This window comes from Pongo abelii, chromosome 3 (genome assembly GCF_028885655.2).
Source record: "Pongo abelii isolate AG06213 chromosome 3, NHGRI_mPonAbe1-v2.0_pri, whole genome shotgun sequence".
NCBI classification, from domain to species: Eukaryota; Metazoa; Chordata; class Mammalia; order Primates; family Hominidae; genus Pongo; species Pongo abelii.
In genome coordinates this window covers 189,377,839-189,395,170 of record NC_071988.2, presented here as the reverse complement: position 1 = coordinate 189,395,170, position 17,332 = coordinate 189,377,839, and positions in this window count along the sequence as shown.

Below are 17,332 nucleotides of genomic sequence, written 5' to 3'. Positions count from 1 at the left end.
TTTTTGGAAGGTATTGATTTCAGAAGAGAATGAAGATTTTTTCAACACACAAAAGCCATTAAACCTATTTTGTCACTAACTAATAGCCTAAATGATCATCTTTAATTCAAACAATAATTATGCTGACCCAATTCTTAAGAAAAAGAAACCTTGCTTAGGAATTTATATGTTTAAATAAAATATTAAGGCTTCTTTGATTCTCACAAAATGAAGCACAAATGTAAATCTAACAGATAATCAATTTAAATACAGTATATATGAAAACTGAATTTCATATCAACCTGCATAGACATTTTCTTGACTATTTATATATAAAACGATTTTAGATCATAATAAGGTTATACTTGTTTACCCAAACATCATAAAGATCTCTCTCTCTCTCTCTTTCTCTCTCTCTCTCTCTACCTACCTACCTATCTACCTACCTACCTACCTAACCTACCTACCTTACTATCTATCCTGATGTAATAGTGGGGATGTAAAAGACTTAATTCTGTGATTGCTGATCATTTAGCACCAGTGACTGCTAAGTAACTTCCACTGAAGTGTTCTCCAAAACGCCCACAACTTTGCATTCACACCAGCAAAACATGTTCCAGTTATACTGCATTCCCACCTGCATTTGGTATTGTCAGATTTTAATTTTAAGCATTCTAAATGGCATATAAAGTAAACTCAGTGGGTTTCATTTTGTATTTCCCTAATGACTAATGATGTTGAGCTTTTTTTGTTTGGACTAATTTCTCATGTGCACGTGTTCTTTGATAAACTACCCGTTCAATCTTTTGTCTATCTATTTCTAGTTAGTTACTATTATAATTTACTGTTGATCATTTTTAAGGTATTCAATAAATATGTCTTTTACCAGATATATTATTTGCGAATATTTTCTCCTATGTTGTGTTTGGCCTCCCTAATCTCTAAACAATGTCTTTCAATATCCACTTTGTCATTTTTTTCTTATGAATTTTTTTTTGATATTTTATCAAGGTAATACTTAAACTAAGGTAACAATAGTTTTTTTAATATATTTTATTTTATAAATTTTATAGTTTGGGGGTTTAAATTTCAGTCGATAGTGAATTTTTATTTTGATTTTGTATCTGCTGTGTAGTGTTGATTGAGGTTCATGTTTTTGCACATGGATAGCCAGTTGATCCAGTGGCATTTGCAGAAAAAAAAAAAAAAAAAAAAAAAAAAACTATGCTTAATGCATTGAATTGGCTTTGCACCATTGTTTGCAAACAAGTAATGACATACATATCTATCCCAGGATCCTCTTTTTATTTCCAATGATCTATATATCTATTCTTTTGCCTATACCACGAGTCACCAATTTTTTTTTTTTTCAGTAAAGGGCCAAATAGTACATATTTTAGGATTTCCAAGTTTCATATTTTTCTTTGTATTTTTACTTTCCCAATCTTTAAAAATATTTGTAAAAGGCAGGGCATGGGTGGCTCATGCCTGTAATCCCAGCACTTTGGGAGGCCAAGGCGGGCAGATCACGAAGTCGTGAGATCGAGACTATCCTGGCTAACAGGGTGAGACCCTGTCTCTACCAAAAATACAAAAAAATTAGCCAGGCATGGTGGTGGGCACCTGTAGTCCAGCTACTCAGGAGGCTGAGGCAGGAGAATGGCTTAAACCCAGGAGGTGGAGCTTGCAGTGAGCAGAGATCGTGCCACTGCACTCCAGCCTGGTGGACAGAGGGAGACTCCATCTCAAGAAAAAAAAATGTAAAAAATAGGCTCACAGTTCATACAAATAGAGACTATGAGCAGAACTTGACCTGTGGGATATATGTTGCATTCCCTTAGCCTATACCACACTGTCTTGATTAGTATAGCTTTTCAAAAATTGCTGAAATTAAATAGTGTGAGTTTTTCAATTTTGTTGTCTTATGTTGACTTTTTTTGGCTATAATAGTTTTTTTATTTTTTATTTTGCTTCTCTATATACATTTTAGAATTAGCCTGTTAGTTTCTATAAAATTTCCTTAGGAGATTTTGAGATTTTGATTGAATTGCATTAATCTTTAGTTTGGTGAAAATTAAAATCTTAATAATATTGATTTTTTTCAATTTGTGACTACAAATTATCTCTGATTTATTAGATTCTTTTGTTTTTCTTCATCAATGGATTGTACAATTTTCAATATACAGATGTTGAACATAGTTATTAGATTCATACCTATTTTATGGCTTTGATACTATTATGAATTATAAGGTTTTTTAAAATTCAAATGTCCAATTGTTCATTGTCAATAAAGAAAAACCACAATATTTCTCTGAATTTTAAAATTATATCCTATGAACTTTCTAAACTCACTCAGTTCTAGAAGTTTTATTGTAGTTCTTTTGGACTTTTATGTAGATAGTGTCATCAGTAAATAAACTAGTTTTATTTCTTCCTTTCATTTTTTTTTTCTCTTTTGTGTGGTCTTGCACTGGCTAGGACTTCAAGTACAATATTCTGTAAGAGTGGTGGGAGTGAGAGCTGTTAATATGTTTCTGATCTCAGGAGAGAACTTACTCTGAATTTAATCATTAAGTATAACGTTGGTTGTAGTAGTGGTAGTTTCTGCTGCTGTCGCTGATCTTTTACCAGATTGAGGAATTTTTCTTCTTTTTGTATATAGCTGACATTTTATCATGACTATTTGTTGAAGTTTATCAAATATTTTTTCTTCGAGTATTTTTCGTCTTCAGTCTGTTGAATTATATTGATGGATCTTCAACTGCTGAACCAGGTTGGAATAAATACCACCCAGAAAATGACTGACTAGAGATGTCAGATGCCAGTTCTCAGAGAGAAAAACCAAAGTTGGTTCTTGCACATGGATATTCATAACTTGAACAGAGCATGAAGGGGAAAGTGCTGGAGCCTAGCAGAGTCTCATGGGATGAACCTGGGGCACAGTAAAAGCACAAGCAAGAGGCCCTTAGAGTCTGGTTAGGATCCCCGAGGAACTATCATTTGGTAGAAAGGGCAGGTGAGAGTGCTTCGGTTTCCCTCACACTTGCAGCTGACCTCAGGTATCCAAACTGTTGGAAAGCTCCTCTGCCCACATGAACCCAAACAGTGGTGTGGGTAGCGATTTGGGAACTTCTTAAGAACATTACACCAGACCACCAACTCCCGCAGAATCTCTGGCCCTTCCTCCTGACCCAAGAGGTGATGGCAGGTGCCAAATTGGGGTCACAGCCATTGGGGGGCACTGCGTCCTGCACAGAAAACCTGAGCCCTTGCGTCTCCACATCACCAGAGCCCCTGCAGACATTCCCTAGCCTCTGCCACACAGGGCTGGGGGATCCAGGAGAACTGAGGGGTACCCAGTGGTCTAGGTCTCCTCTTGGGACTACTGCTTCTAAGGGAAGGGAGAATGCAGAGCACCAAGGAAACACCACTTGAGACAAAGAACACATGGTCTCCAGGGAGGGGAGTGAGACAGCTTCATGTCTCCAAGTCTTTCCCAAGTTCCTTATCGTCACAGAGACACTATCTCTAGCTTTCAAGTGTATCAAGAAAAGATCCTTGCCATAACCTTGTCTCCCAAGGCTAAGACTCTTCAAAAATACCAGGAAATCCATGGCAAATTGTCTCTCAACAATTTTGATCGTTTTTGTTTTTATTTTCTTTAGATGGAAGACAAAATCATAAACATTCTATGTCCTAATTTAAGCAACTAATTGTGTACTGTTCTCTTGTCTTGCTTTATGTATCTGCTTCCATTTTTTTAATGTCCTTTCCATTAAAATATTTTCTTATTTCCCTTATGATTTCTCTTGGATGCAACTATGAGTAATGTATTGTTTAAATTTCTAATTATTTTAGGATTTTCCATATTTTCTGTTATTAATTTTTGACACTTGATTGCATTATAATAAAGAAATATACATTATATAATTTCAGTTCTTTAAATTTGTAAAGTTTTTTTCTGGCCCTATATATCCTCTATCTTGGTGATTACTTTCATGTGCATTTAACAAGAAAGTACATTCTCTTGAGTATTCCATAAATGCATATGAGTGTTCCACAAATGTCAATTAGGTCAAGTTGGTTGATAGTGTTGTTCAAGTCTTCTTATACTTATTAGTTTTCTGTTTATTTTTTCAATCAGTTCTTGAGAAAGGATTGTTGAAGTCTCCAACTGTAATCGTGAGGTATCCATTGTCTTATCCTTAACTGATTTTGCTTCACATTTTGAAGCTCTATTCTTAAGAGCACATTCTTTTAACATCATGGTAGTTTTAAACATTATGTGATATCTCTACTCTTAATTTTTTATTAGGTAATATCTCTGCTCTTGGAAATTGTTAAATCTGCTTTGACTGATATTAATATTCCATTCCAGTAAAATTTATCTGCATAATTGGATTACTATTTATGGCTTTTTTCTTATTTTTAAGCAGCTGTCCTGATTTTACAACATACATCTTCAGTTATAACTGACTACCTTCAATACTATTATGCTGTTATATGTGTAGTGTTAGTAACTTACAAAAATGTAGCCCCAATATGTCTCTTCCATTCTCTGTGCTGTTATTTTTATGAAATTCATTGCTGCTATTTTCCTTTAGACAGCGAATTCTCTTTTAAACTGTTTACATGAAGAAAAATTACTTTGTCTGTGTTTATTCAAATCCACATTCTCTTTTGTATATGTGCAGATCTATGGCTTTGCCTAGTGACACATTTGTTCTATCTGTGGAATTGTCGTTACTGTTTCTTCTGGTGAAAACCTACTAGCAAAGAATTCTCCCAGTCTGTCTAAAAGATATCTTCACTTTTTCTTTATTGTCAAAAAAATATTTTCACTGACTATATGATTTAGAGATGACTTAAATTTTAATTTTATCAGGTTGATGATGGCAGTCCATTTTCTTGTATACATACTTTCTGACAAGAAGTATCTTGTAACTCTTATTCCTTATATGTTGCGTTTTTCCCTCCCTCTGGCTGCTTTCAAGAGTTTCTCTTTATCTCTTTATCTTTGCTTTCAGCATTTTGACTATAATATGTCCAGTTTTTTGTTGTGTTTCGTTTCTCTAGTTTATCCTGCTTTGTTTTCTCTGAATTTGTCGGAACGTCAGTATGATGATTGCCATTAGTTTTGAAAATTAGTCATTTGTTTGTTTGTTTCGAGATGGAGTCTCACTCCATCTCCCAGCCTGGAGTGCAGTGGCACAATCTCTGCTTACTGCAACCTCTGCCCACGGAGTCCAAGCAATTCTCCTGTCTCAGCCTCCCGAGTACCTGAGATTACAGGAGTGTACCACCACACCTGGCTAATTTTTGTATTTTTAACAGAGATGGGATTTCACCATGTTGACCAGGCTGGTCTTGAACTCCTAAGTTCAAGTGATCCACTCCCACTTGGCCTCCCAAAGTGCTGGGATTGTAGGTGTAAACCACCACACCCGACCTGGTTAGTCCTTTTCTTGTCAAAATATTTCTTTGGTCACTGTCACTCTGTTGTCTCTTTCTTAAATCCCAATAATATGTATGTTAGGCCATTTAATATTTTCCCACAGCTCTTGCATACTTTGTTCCTTTTCTTCCTTCTGTCCTTCTTTCCTTCCTTTTTTCTGTATGTCTTTCAGTTTGGGTGGTCTGCATAGATGTGTCTTCAAAGTTCACTGATTCTTTCCTCAGCTATGCAATAATGATGGTATAGAAGGGATTCCTTATCTCTGTTACTATTTTTTTCTTTTTTAGAATTTCTGTTTGCTTCTTATAGTTCTTATCTATCTGCCAAAACGTCCTATTATTCATGCTTGTTGCCCACCTTTATCATTAAAACACTTGAGAGATTAATTATATGGACTGGTTTGCAGATAAGATTTTTCTCAATATCTTCTCTACTTTCAATTTTTGGTCTTCCCTTTGTTGCTGTGCCTCAAAGCTTCTCTTTCTGTCCAGGCTCTAACTTCTTCTCCAGCCATACACTACCATTATTTGTTAGCCTAGTGGTGGGAGGAGATGGTGGGGAAAAAAGTATTCTCTGCTTTCTGGGTCCCCAATCCTAGCTATGTGGTGTTTCCCTGGTTTCAGGAGATGGGCCTTCCCAATGATCCTGATATTCCTTCGCCTTTGCTTTCTTTCCAATGTTCTGGGCCAAGAATAGTTTCCTTCCCCTTCCCCAGAAGTAGAAGATTTTTGTTTGTTTGGCTGTTTTTGATTTTCTTCTCCCAGCAGCAGATCTTCACTTGTGCCCTGAGAGCGAGAAGTTTTGCTCTTCTAATTCCAAAACATTTAAGGTTTTGTTCTATAAGGTAGGAGGATCCAGGTGAAGTTTCATGCTTTTCCAGAATGGCCGTTGCTCCTGTGGTCCATGTACTATCAGGGACACTTTTTTTGTTTGTTTTGTCTCTTACCCTGGCTGCAGTCTTTATTTTGAGCACCCAAAGATTTATATGGGGAAGAGTGTACCAGTGGGTATAATAAGTTCTCTTTGTGTCTGCATTTTCCAGGGTTTCTGTGTTCTCAGACTCACCTACACTTGGCTTTTAACAATTTGCTAAGACTTTTTAGATAACAATGCTATTCTTCTTAATAGCATTTATGGTACCCAACACCTACCCTATGCTATGTTCCTTGGAGGCACTTATCTTTCTTTAGCATATAGACTTGTGAGTTATTCTTCATCCAGGTCTTTCACTGATTCAAAATAATATTGCTTTTATAAATTATATAGCTTTTTCTTGTGATAAGTGCAGGAGCAATGTGTTTTCCAGTATTTTATTTTCTAAGTCAGATACCTGATACATTTGAAAAGCTTGAATTATATTTGAATTGAATTTTATGTGATTTTAATATAGAAAGCAAGAAATCTTAAAAAGCGTCATTTTATATACAAACTTTATTATAAAAATGTAAAACAATATTTTATATATACACATATTTAAAATTATTATTACTTAATGAGATGGAGTCTCACTATGTTGCCCAGGCTGGTCTTGAATTCTTGGGATCAAACAATTCTCCCACATCAGCCTCCTGAGTAGCTAGGATTACAGGTATGCAACATTACACCTAACATTTTATATACTATTTATTATATCTATATAATATATTACACATTTTATAATACTTTATATTATATCTATAAATGATTCTAAGAACCAGAGTATATTATTTTACCTGTGTCCCAAAGATTATTTTCATATATGATATCACAAATATTGGTTGCATCCAGATTCTGTTGAGTCTCCAAATGGAATATTACAATTTCTGCAGTGTAGTAAATCACTGCAACAGGTGAGTGGCTGCCAGAATGAATGTTTAAAGGGAACTTTATATCAAATTACTGAGTATATATGCTTTTACTTGTTTCAGGTTTAAAATATAGAGAAGTTAAAACACATAAATAAAATCCCGTATAAGTCAGGATGGCATAAGTGGACTTCCAGTGGTTAAGGTCTTGCATTGTCTAAAACAGCACTGTACAATAGAAAATTATACAAAGATGAAAATGAAATAATCAGATAATGAAATAATCAACGTGATAGCAAATTTCCATGAAATATATGTGTGTGTAAATATGTTTATGTGTTTTAACAAAGATAGATGTTCATTCTTTGAAAAGACTAACCAACATAGTGACCAAGAAAAAAAAGGAAGCATAAATAATAATAATGTAGCTAACAAAAAAGTGACAGTTATATACATCTTACAGATTAAAAAGATATAAGTAGCTTTATGCTGATGAATTTGATGATTTAGATGAAATAGTCAAAACCTGAGAAAAATGTAAGCTTTGGAGATAAGATAAAATAGAGAATCTGAATAGCCTATACCTATTAAGGCAATTGTATCTGTAATTAAAAACAAAAATTAAATACCTTAACATAAAGAAAAATTCCATGCCATAATGGATTCAGCAATGAATTCTACCTAATAACTAAGGAGGAAATATAACTTTTCCCGGAACTAGCAAAAGAGAGACTTCCTCAGCCTTTTCTCTTGCAAATCATTAAACCTCATTTTAAAAATAGGAGGCCATTAAGAGAAGAGAAAACTGGTTATTCTCATGAACGTAAAAGTAAAAATCTGAAACAGTATTTGCAAACCAAATCCATTGAGATGAAAATGAATAATATTTTATAATTAAGTTGTATTTAACTCAGGAATGCAGAGTTAACCTTAAAAAAAATCAATTAATGTATTTCCACTAAATAAAACAGAAAAGTCGTATCATCTCTGTAGATGCAGTAATAAATAAAAATTAATTAATGATAGGCCGGGAACAGTGGCTTATGCCTGTAATCGCAGCATTTTGGGAGGCCGAGGCGGGCGGATCACCTGTGATCTGAGTTTGAGACCAGCCTGACCAACATGGAGAAACCCCGTGTATACTAAAAATAGAAAAAATTAGCCAGGTGTGGTGTTGCATGCCTGTAAACTCAGCTACTTGGGAGGCTGAGGCAGGAGAATCACTTGAACCCAGGAGGCAGAGGTTGCAGTGAGCTGAGATTGTGCCATTGCACTCTAGCCTGAGCAACAAGAGTGAAACTCCATCTCAAAAAATAATTAGAATAATAATTAATGATAAATACCCATATAAAGTAGATATAAGTGAAACAAACTTCCTTAATCTGTTAAAGAGTATCTATAGGCTGGGCATGGTGGCTCAACCCTGTATATCCCAGCACTTTGGGAGGCCAAGGTGGGTGGATCACTTGAGGTCAGGAGTTTGAGACCAGCCTGGTCAACATGGTGAAATCCCATCTCTACTAAAAATACAAAAATTAGCTGGGCATGATGGCACACATGCTCCTGTAATCCCAGCTACTAGGGAGGCTGAGGCAAGAGAATCACTTGAACAGGGAGGTGGAGGCTGCTGTGAGCCCAGATTATGCCACTGCACTCCAGCCTGGGTGACAGAGCAAGACTCCATCTGAAAACAACAAAACAAAAAAGAAAAAACAACTATCTACAAAATATTTACAGCAAATGATGATAAATAGTGAAATATTGAAAGAAACATCTGAGATTCGGTGGAAGATGTCAATATCCTTTCTTCTTTTCAATGCTGTACTGGTTCTAGCCAGTGAATTAGACAAGCAAATGAAATAAAATTTACAAAGACTGAAAAGAATTTCTACTAGGGAAAAAAAGCACAAAATCAGGTATGGCCAAGAACTCAGGCAGGCGTATCATAAGATATGCAAATAGTCAATACATATGTAAAAAGGTGGTCTATTTGATTTGACATCAGTGAAATGGAAATTAAAGTAATGCAAATTAAAAGTAATGCAAATTAAAAATAAGATACAACACATACTTGCGCCAGTGTCTAAATGAATGACATAACAAATGTAGCTGAGGAAATGGAAAAACTGATCTTTTATTTATTTATGCAATTTAATACTAGAGCAATGAAATGAATAGTATTACCTTAAACACACCAACATGGATAACTGTCACAATGATAGAGGCAGGAGGCAGCTAAATGCCTAGGCAGATAGGGAAGGGTCCCCAGAGAACCCCTGACCCACCCAGATCATTGTTTACAGGGGACTGACCTAAACATGCCCACGGTGAAAAATTTCGTCCCTTAACCCATGCACAATAAGGGAAATAAATCAATGCGGACTAGCTCAAATGAAGGGCCCACAGGCACACTGGAAGCATGGGGCGGGCCCACCAAGAATTCATGGCTTATGCTAGGAAGGAGCCTGGCCTCTTCAGCTCCTGTGTGGGAGCCCTGGTATTCAATTGTGAGGTGCAAACCTGTTTGCAGGACCCTTCTTTGCTGAAAGCCTTCCATTCGCTTATTAAATTCTGTCCTTCTCACCCTTCAATGTGTCCGCGTGGCTAATTTTTCCAGCTTGTGAGACAAGAACCGGATTTAGCTGAACTAAGGAGCAAAAATCCTGCATCAACAACATATGGCTGGATGAATAAAGACAGACATAAAAGTATAAATATATGTATATTTGCATTTATATAAAGTTTTAGAAGCAAAACTAAACTCTAGTGTTACTCTAGTGTTAGAAACCAGAAATTTTTTGAGGGAAAGTAAGGGAAGAGTTGATGGGTAAAGATAGGAAGGATTCTTCTTATACATTAAAAATATTTAAATTCTTGTGTTGGGTAGTGGTTACACAGATATTCTCTTTGAGATAATTCAGTGGGTTTCACATGTATTTATATTTGCCTACTTTCCTTCTATATGTGTTTTATTTCAGTATTTTTAAAGCAAAAAGACAAAACAAAAATGAGAAAACTCTATTATTTTTAGATGGCATAATTTTTTTATAAATTCACATCTCCTTGTATTAGTCAAACTTCTTCAAAGAAACGAAACCAGTTGGATGTGGATATATAGAGAAAGAGATTATTTTAAGAAATCAGCCCACGTAATTATGGTAAATGGGACATCCAAAATTTACAGGTTGGGCCTGCAGGGTGGAGACACAGGGAAGGGCTGATGTTGCAGTTGGAATCCTAAAGATATCCGCTGGCTGAATTCCTTCTTGCTTGGTGTGGGGAATGGGGTGGGAGAAGTTAGTGCTTTGCCCTTTTCCGGCCTTCAACTGACAGGATAAGGCTCATCTGCATTGCAGTGGGCAATCTGCTTTATTCACAATCTGCTTTATTCAAAGTCTACTGATTTCAATGTTAATCTCATCCAAAAACATGCCCACTGAAACACCAAGAATAATGTTTGGCCACATATCTGGGCCACATATCTAGGCACCGTGGCCCAGCCAAGTTAACATAAAATTAATCATTATGCTTCTTTTCTGAATCGTATTTATATAAAACTTTTCAAATATTAAACAACATAAAATTATTCAGCAATATACATATTGATTAAATGCAAGCCAGAAAGTGAAATGTGAAGGACTAAAAGCTATTACTTTCATATTTTAAAGCTCAATCCTCTGTCACATTTTCCCCGTATTCCTTATAATAAATTTATACAGACCAATTCAACGTTAGTATTTAGGCATGGCTAACAGAGAGCTGTTAAGTAAGTAGACTACAAATTGGGGAAGCATATATAAAATCAATAGTATTTAAGATCATGTTATCAATTTTAAGTTTCACTTATACATAGAAAAATGTATTCTTAGCCAGTGTATAATAATTGATTAATGGTTTGATGACTATATGTTCTAGAATGTTAAAGCTAGATTGTCCAAATTTCTGCCTACAAAGAACTCATTTTTTATTTAATGATGACTGATCTGTCTAAGAATACATAATATAGAGGCTTTTAAAATATATATATAATTCTATTAGCAAATGGGTAGACTTAGTAGCAATTTTCCTCCAAGTTGATTAGAATTCTAGGGATTTGCATTTTGGTTCAGTTTAATACATTTGTCAGATGGAATCTTAAATTATATAGTAAGCTCTGAAGGCTAAATTCCTTTATAATGGCATTGTTTCAAGATTTCTCATGCTGATTAATGCAAATCTCTAAATGGATTCTTATTTGGTTAGCTGTAAAGCTTGATTCAATTGAGAAAATACTCAAGGTAAATTGTTTGCATCATTTAGGTAGTCACTTTCCCCTCAAAGTTGTACACAGCTCTGTTAGTGTTTGTTTTTAAATTATTGTGGTTGTATTTATGATGTCTAAATTGTATGCTTTGAGACTGAATGAATGACGTTAGTATTTCATAGATGTTACTGGTCATTTTGATAGCATGCCCTGTGAAATATCAAAAATGTGACTTATTCATTAGAGATTTGCAAGTAAATTCTACAATTTCATTTTTAATGATTGAGTATAGGGATTAGGTGGGTTTGTCTTATTTTGTTTTATGCTAGAAAACTAAAAATAGGAATAATTAATGGCTAATTTAAAAATATATTAAAATTTTCTCTAACACTTAAAAGGTACTCAAAGTCACCCCTTGGTCTATGATTTCCAGTGTTCTCTTGCACTCTGTTCCAAACTCTCATAAACTTTGATCATTAAAAATACACAACAAAAACAAAGTATTCTATTTCCTCACATGTAATCAGATACCTAGTTTTTAAATCTATTTTTATCTCCCTGCCTTCTCTCCCTCCATGTTTCTCTACTTAAGGTAAAGCTGGTTTGTAGACTTTGCTCTGCCAGGGAGAGAAACAAGAAAACAAGTTTAAATATGCCCCATATTGAGCACTGGAATTTGTAAAATAATTTTGTGTAAAGATAAAGGAATATTTTACTGATGAGAATCTTCAGTGGAATCTCAGTAGCATTTTTCAAAATGTAGTCTATAAACACCTGTGGGATAATCACCTGAGTATATTATTTAAATGTAGATTTCTGGACCCCTTCCCGAATATCTGAAGGTCAGGGTGGGAGACTGGGATGGAGTACGGAGACAGTGATAAACCTTGGATTCTACATATTCATTAATAATTTTCCTTTACACAGTTTTTTAAGAAAAATATCTGTTTTAGGATATTTTACACATTGGTAGAAATGTTTGTAAGTAAAAAAGGAATGGTAATATTTGTAAGCCAAGTTTTTCCTATCACAAACTTCCGGTGTCAGCCTGATTTCAAATGAAGAATTATGCAAAGGAGCATACAAAATTTAGCAAGGTAAGGCCTTATAGGTTATTAAAATCTAAAATTCTAAGTCTACCTATTTGGACCAGAAAATTCTTTGTTATTGGGAACTATTCTGTGCATTCTAGGATGGTTAGCAACATTTATGGCCTCTACTCAGTAGATGCCATTAACACATCCACCTTATTGTGACAATCAAAAATGTCTTCGGAGAATGCCAAATGTCCCGGGGAGTAAAACTGCTCCACCTCTGTTGAGAAACTCAGGTCTAGGGAAATGCTCACAGGAAACAGATTTCTTTTTCTTGTACTTTCATCTACAAATGTTCTATTTTTTGATAACTGTGAAATTTGAATAATCTGAAAAAATCTACCATTCATATAGTTGTTTATATTTTCAGCTTTTATTACAAGTAGCCTAAAAAAGTTGGTCTACCTTTGACAAATTGGCTTTAACTGGAAAAGCTAATATTCTTTTTTGCCTCCCCGATCTATCAATCACCCTCTTATTCTACCAAACCATTATCTTGTCCTTCAATATTATTTTTTGACTAAATTGAGAGATTTTTATTTTCATGGTTAGAAATGGAGAGTCAAAAGTTATTTCAAACTAAACTATTTTATTACATATAAATATTTTTTGTCCTTCCAGAGAAGTATGATACTCTGCAACCTTAATTAGCTACATTGCTAATAAATTATTGACTGAGTATAAACAGTGGTAAAATTAGCCTAGTAATTTTATATTAAATCCCCAGTCTTCCATTAACTTAATTTCACAATTTCTCATTGGTACCACATTCAGTTTAATGGTACATTGAATGTTCTCCAGTGTTTCAGATATGCATGAGCCAAAGCTCCCAAAGTCATGACACTCCCAGTCTCAATGTGAGCTTTGCTGTTTCTTGGATCTACACAACTACCTGTTGGTATCCCAGGGAGTTCCACTGAGGACTCAGAGGAACATATGGCCCTATGTATTGTGTCCTAGGTTCATAATGAAGAATAAGCACAAAACATGTCAGAATTATGCTGCACTGTCAGGAAAATTCCAATCAATGTAAGCTCAGCAGCTTTATTCTCTAGAAACAGTGTTCTGTCTCTAGAGAGCCACCTACGTGGGCATAAAAATGGAAAACAGCAGCAGTATATGCATTCTGTGAGCTGACGTCCTAGAATGTTTAGTGGTTTTCTTAAAACTGCTTTCTGATAAATCTCCATGAAATACATTTTTTCTACTTCCAGTAAAATAAATTTAAACTTAAAATAGTTTCATGTGCAAAAATAAAGTGTTGGTTGTATTTTAAGGATGAGAGGAGCCTTTTTTTCTTAATTAAAAAATTTTTCCCAGGATTAGTAGACCTCACTGTTGTATAAGTATTCAGAAATCACAAGGGGGCACTCTTTTACTAAATACACCAGGAAAAATGGTAAGATTTCAGTGTGTGAGTTTTTTTAAGTAGTTTTTTTTCCATAACAACAGTTCTATTGATATATACAAAATACTATTTTTAATGATAAATTTAGAATATTCCTCACGTTACTGTGTCCATAAAAAAAATCTCAATTCACTAACAATTGCAGCAAAAAGGTTAATTTTCTCTTGAGAATTTTCTCTTGAGAATGAGAAAATATTTCCATTGAGAATAGAAGTTTTAGAATGTATGGAAATGGCATTTTTTTCTGCTTATACTTAGAAATATATTAATGAGTTTTCCATTTGCAATGTTTGTTTGGTCAGCTAGTAAACATTTAACATTCCATGAATTTTATATGATTTAAATATTTTAGCAGGAATGCATAATACATTTTACTTTAAAATGAAATTGTATTATTCTCTTTATATGGTGCAAATGTTATTTGGAGTGTTTCAGAGATGGTAATGATATTTGAGGATGAACCAGATAGAGTTTTTACCGTTATGACAACATTAGGACTAGAAATATGAGGTAGTAGGAGCAGAAATAAACTAAGTGTTTCACATGAGTATAAAGCCAACATTATGCTAAGTCATAAGATAATCTATTCCTCTTATTAATAATCATAAATAAAAATGAAAAATAGATAATAACTCTTACAATTTTAATTTTAACACTTTTTATGTGAAGAGGCTAAGGGTATTCCAAGATGAACAATAAATGACAAATCTATTGATGTGGTATTACCATTTTAATTTAAGATGATTTCATTAGATTTCAATTGTTTCAAATGAATGATTTAAATGAACGTTAAGCCAATCAATGAAAGTATTATGAATAATAAATATAATCATGTTTCCAAGGAAGCTACCCATAATATCTAGAGAAGAGCTTAGAGTAGTTAAAAAGTTCTAGGAGTAGTGAAAAGAACCCTTAGTAGTTAGAAAAGTTAGGGGGGGAAAGATAGCTGACAAGAAGGAGCAGCGATCAGAGGCTTCCATCAAAAAGAACCATAATAGCATGTAAATCTTGCCCCAACAACCAAGCTATCCAGGTTTTCTCATCAGAACTGACTAGGCGGCTGGCGTGATCCATGGAAAGGAAGGAAGAGCAATGTGGTGCCATGGCCCACCTGAGAGTCACAGAGGGCAAAAGAGCTCCCACCCCCCAGCCAAGGGAGGCACCTTCTTGAGTGACATCTCCAGGCGTGGGAGCAAATCAGATGAATACGGCCTGAAGAGAACACCCAGCAAACCACAGCAGTGCTACAGAAAAGGGACCTGACCATTGAAAGATAAACAAATATACAGAAAGCAGCAACAGCATCAACAACAACAAAAAGTTCCCACAAAAGCCCCATCCAAGGGTCAGCAGCCTCAAAGATCAAAACTAGACAAACTCATGAAGATGAGAAAGAATCAACAAAAAAAATGCTGAAAACCCAAAAGGCCAGAATGCCTCTTCTCCTCCAAATGATAGCAATGCCCCTCCAGCAAGGGCACAGAACTGGACAGAGGATGAGATGAACGAATTGACAGAAGTAAGCTTCAGAAGATAGGTGATAAAAAACTCTGCTGAGCTAAAAGAGCATGTTCTAACCCAATGCAAACAAGCTAAGAACATTGATAAAAGGTTAGAGGAGCTGCTAACTAGAATAACCAGTTTAGAGAGGAACATAAATGACCTGATGCAGCTGAAAAACACAGCACAAGAACTCTGTGAAGCTTACACAAGTATCTATAGCTGGATCAACCAAGCAAAAGAAAGGCTATAAGAGTATGCAGATTACGTTGCTGAAATAAGACCTGAAGACAATATTAAAGAAAACATAATGAAAAGGAATGAACAAAGCCTTCCAGAAATATGGAACTATGTAAAAAGACCGAACCTAAGATTGATTGGAGTACCTGAAGGAGACGGGAATAGACACAAGCTGGAAAGCACACTTCAGAATGCTATCCAGGAGAATTTCCCCAACCTAGCAAGACAGGCCAACATGAAAATTCAGGAAATATGGAGAACATCACTAAGATGCTCCACAAGAAGATCAACCCCAAGACACATATTCATCAGATTCTCCAAGGTTGAAGTGAAGGAAAAAATGCTAAGGGCAGCCAGAGAGAAAAGCCAGGTCACCTACAAAGGGAAGCCCATCAGAGTAACAGCAGACTTCTCAGCAGAAACCCTACAAGCCAGAAGAGATTAGGAGGCCAATATTCAATATTCTTAAAGAAAAGAATTTTCAACTCAGAATTTCATATCCGGCCAAACTAAGCTTCATAAGCAAAGGAGAAATAAAATCCTTTCCAGACAAGCAAATGCTGAGGGATTTCATCACCACCAGGCCTGCCTTGCAAGAGCTCCTAAAGGAAGCACTAAATATGGAAAGGAAAAACCGGTACCAGCCACTGCAAAAACACATCAAAATATAAAGACCAATGACACTATGAAGAAACTGCATCAACTATGTGCAAAATAACCAGATGGCATCATGATGACAGGATCAGATTCACACATAACAGTATTAATCTTAAATGTAAATGGGCTAAATGTCCCAATGAAAAGATGCAGACTGGCAAATTGGATAAAGAGTAAAAAAATCCATCGGTGTGCTCTCAGGAGACCCATCTCACATGCAAAGACACACATTGACTCAAAATAAAGGGATGGAGGAAAATTTACCAAGCAAATGGAAAGCAAAAAAAAAAAAAAAAAAAGCAGGGGTTGCAAAGCTAGTCTTTGAAAAAACAGACTTTGAACCACAAAAGACAAAGAAAGGCATTACATAACAGTATAGGGATCAATTCAACAAGAAGAGCTAACTGTCCTAAATATATATGCATCCAATATAGGAGCACCCAGATTCATAACACAAGTTCTTAGACACCTACAAAGAGACTTAGACTCCCAGACAATAATAGTGGGAAACTTTAACACCCCGTTGTCAATATTAGACAGATCAGTGAGACAGAAAATTAACAAGGATATTCAGGACTTGAACTCAGCTCTGGATCAGGTGGACCTAATAGACATCTACGGAACTCTCCACCAAAAATCAATAGAATATACATTCTTCTAAGCACCACATGGCACTTACTCTAAAATTGACCACATAATTGGAAGGAAAATACTTCTCAGCAAATGCAAAATAACTGAAATTATAACAAACACTCTCTCAGAACACAGTGAAATCAAATCAGAACCCAAGATTAAGAAACTTACTCAAAACCACACAATTACATGAAAATTGAACATCTGCTCCTGAATGACTCCTGAAAAAATAATGAAATTAAGGCAGAAATCAAGACGTTTTTTGAAACCAATGAGAACAAAAAGACAGTGTACCAGAATATCTGGGACACAGCTAAAGCAGTGTTAAGAGGGAAATGT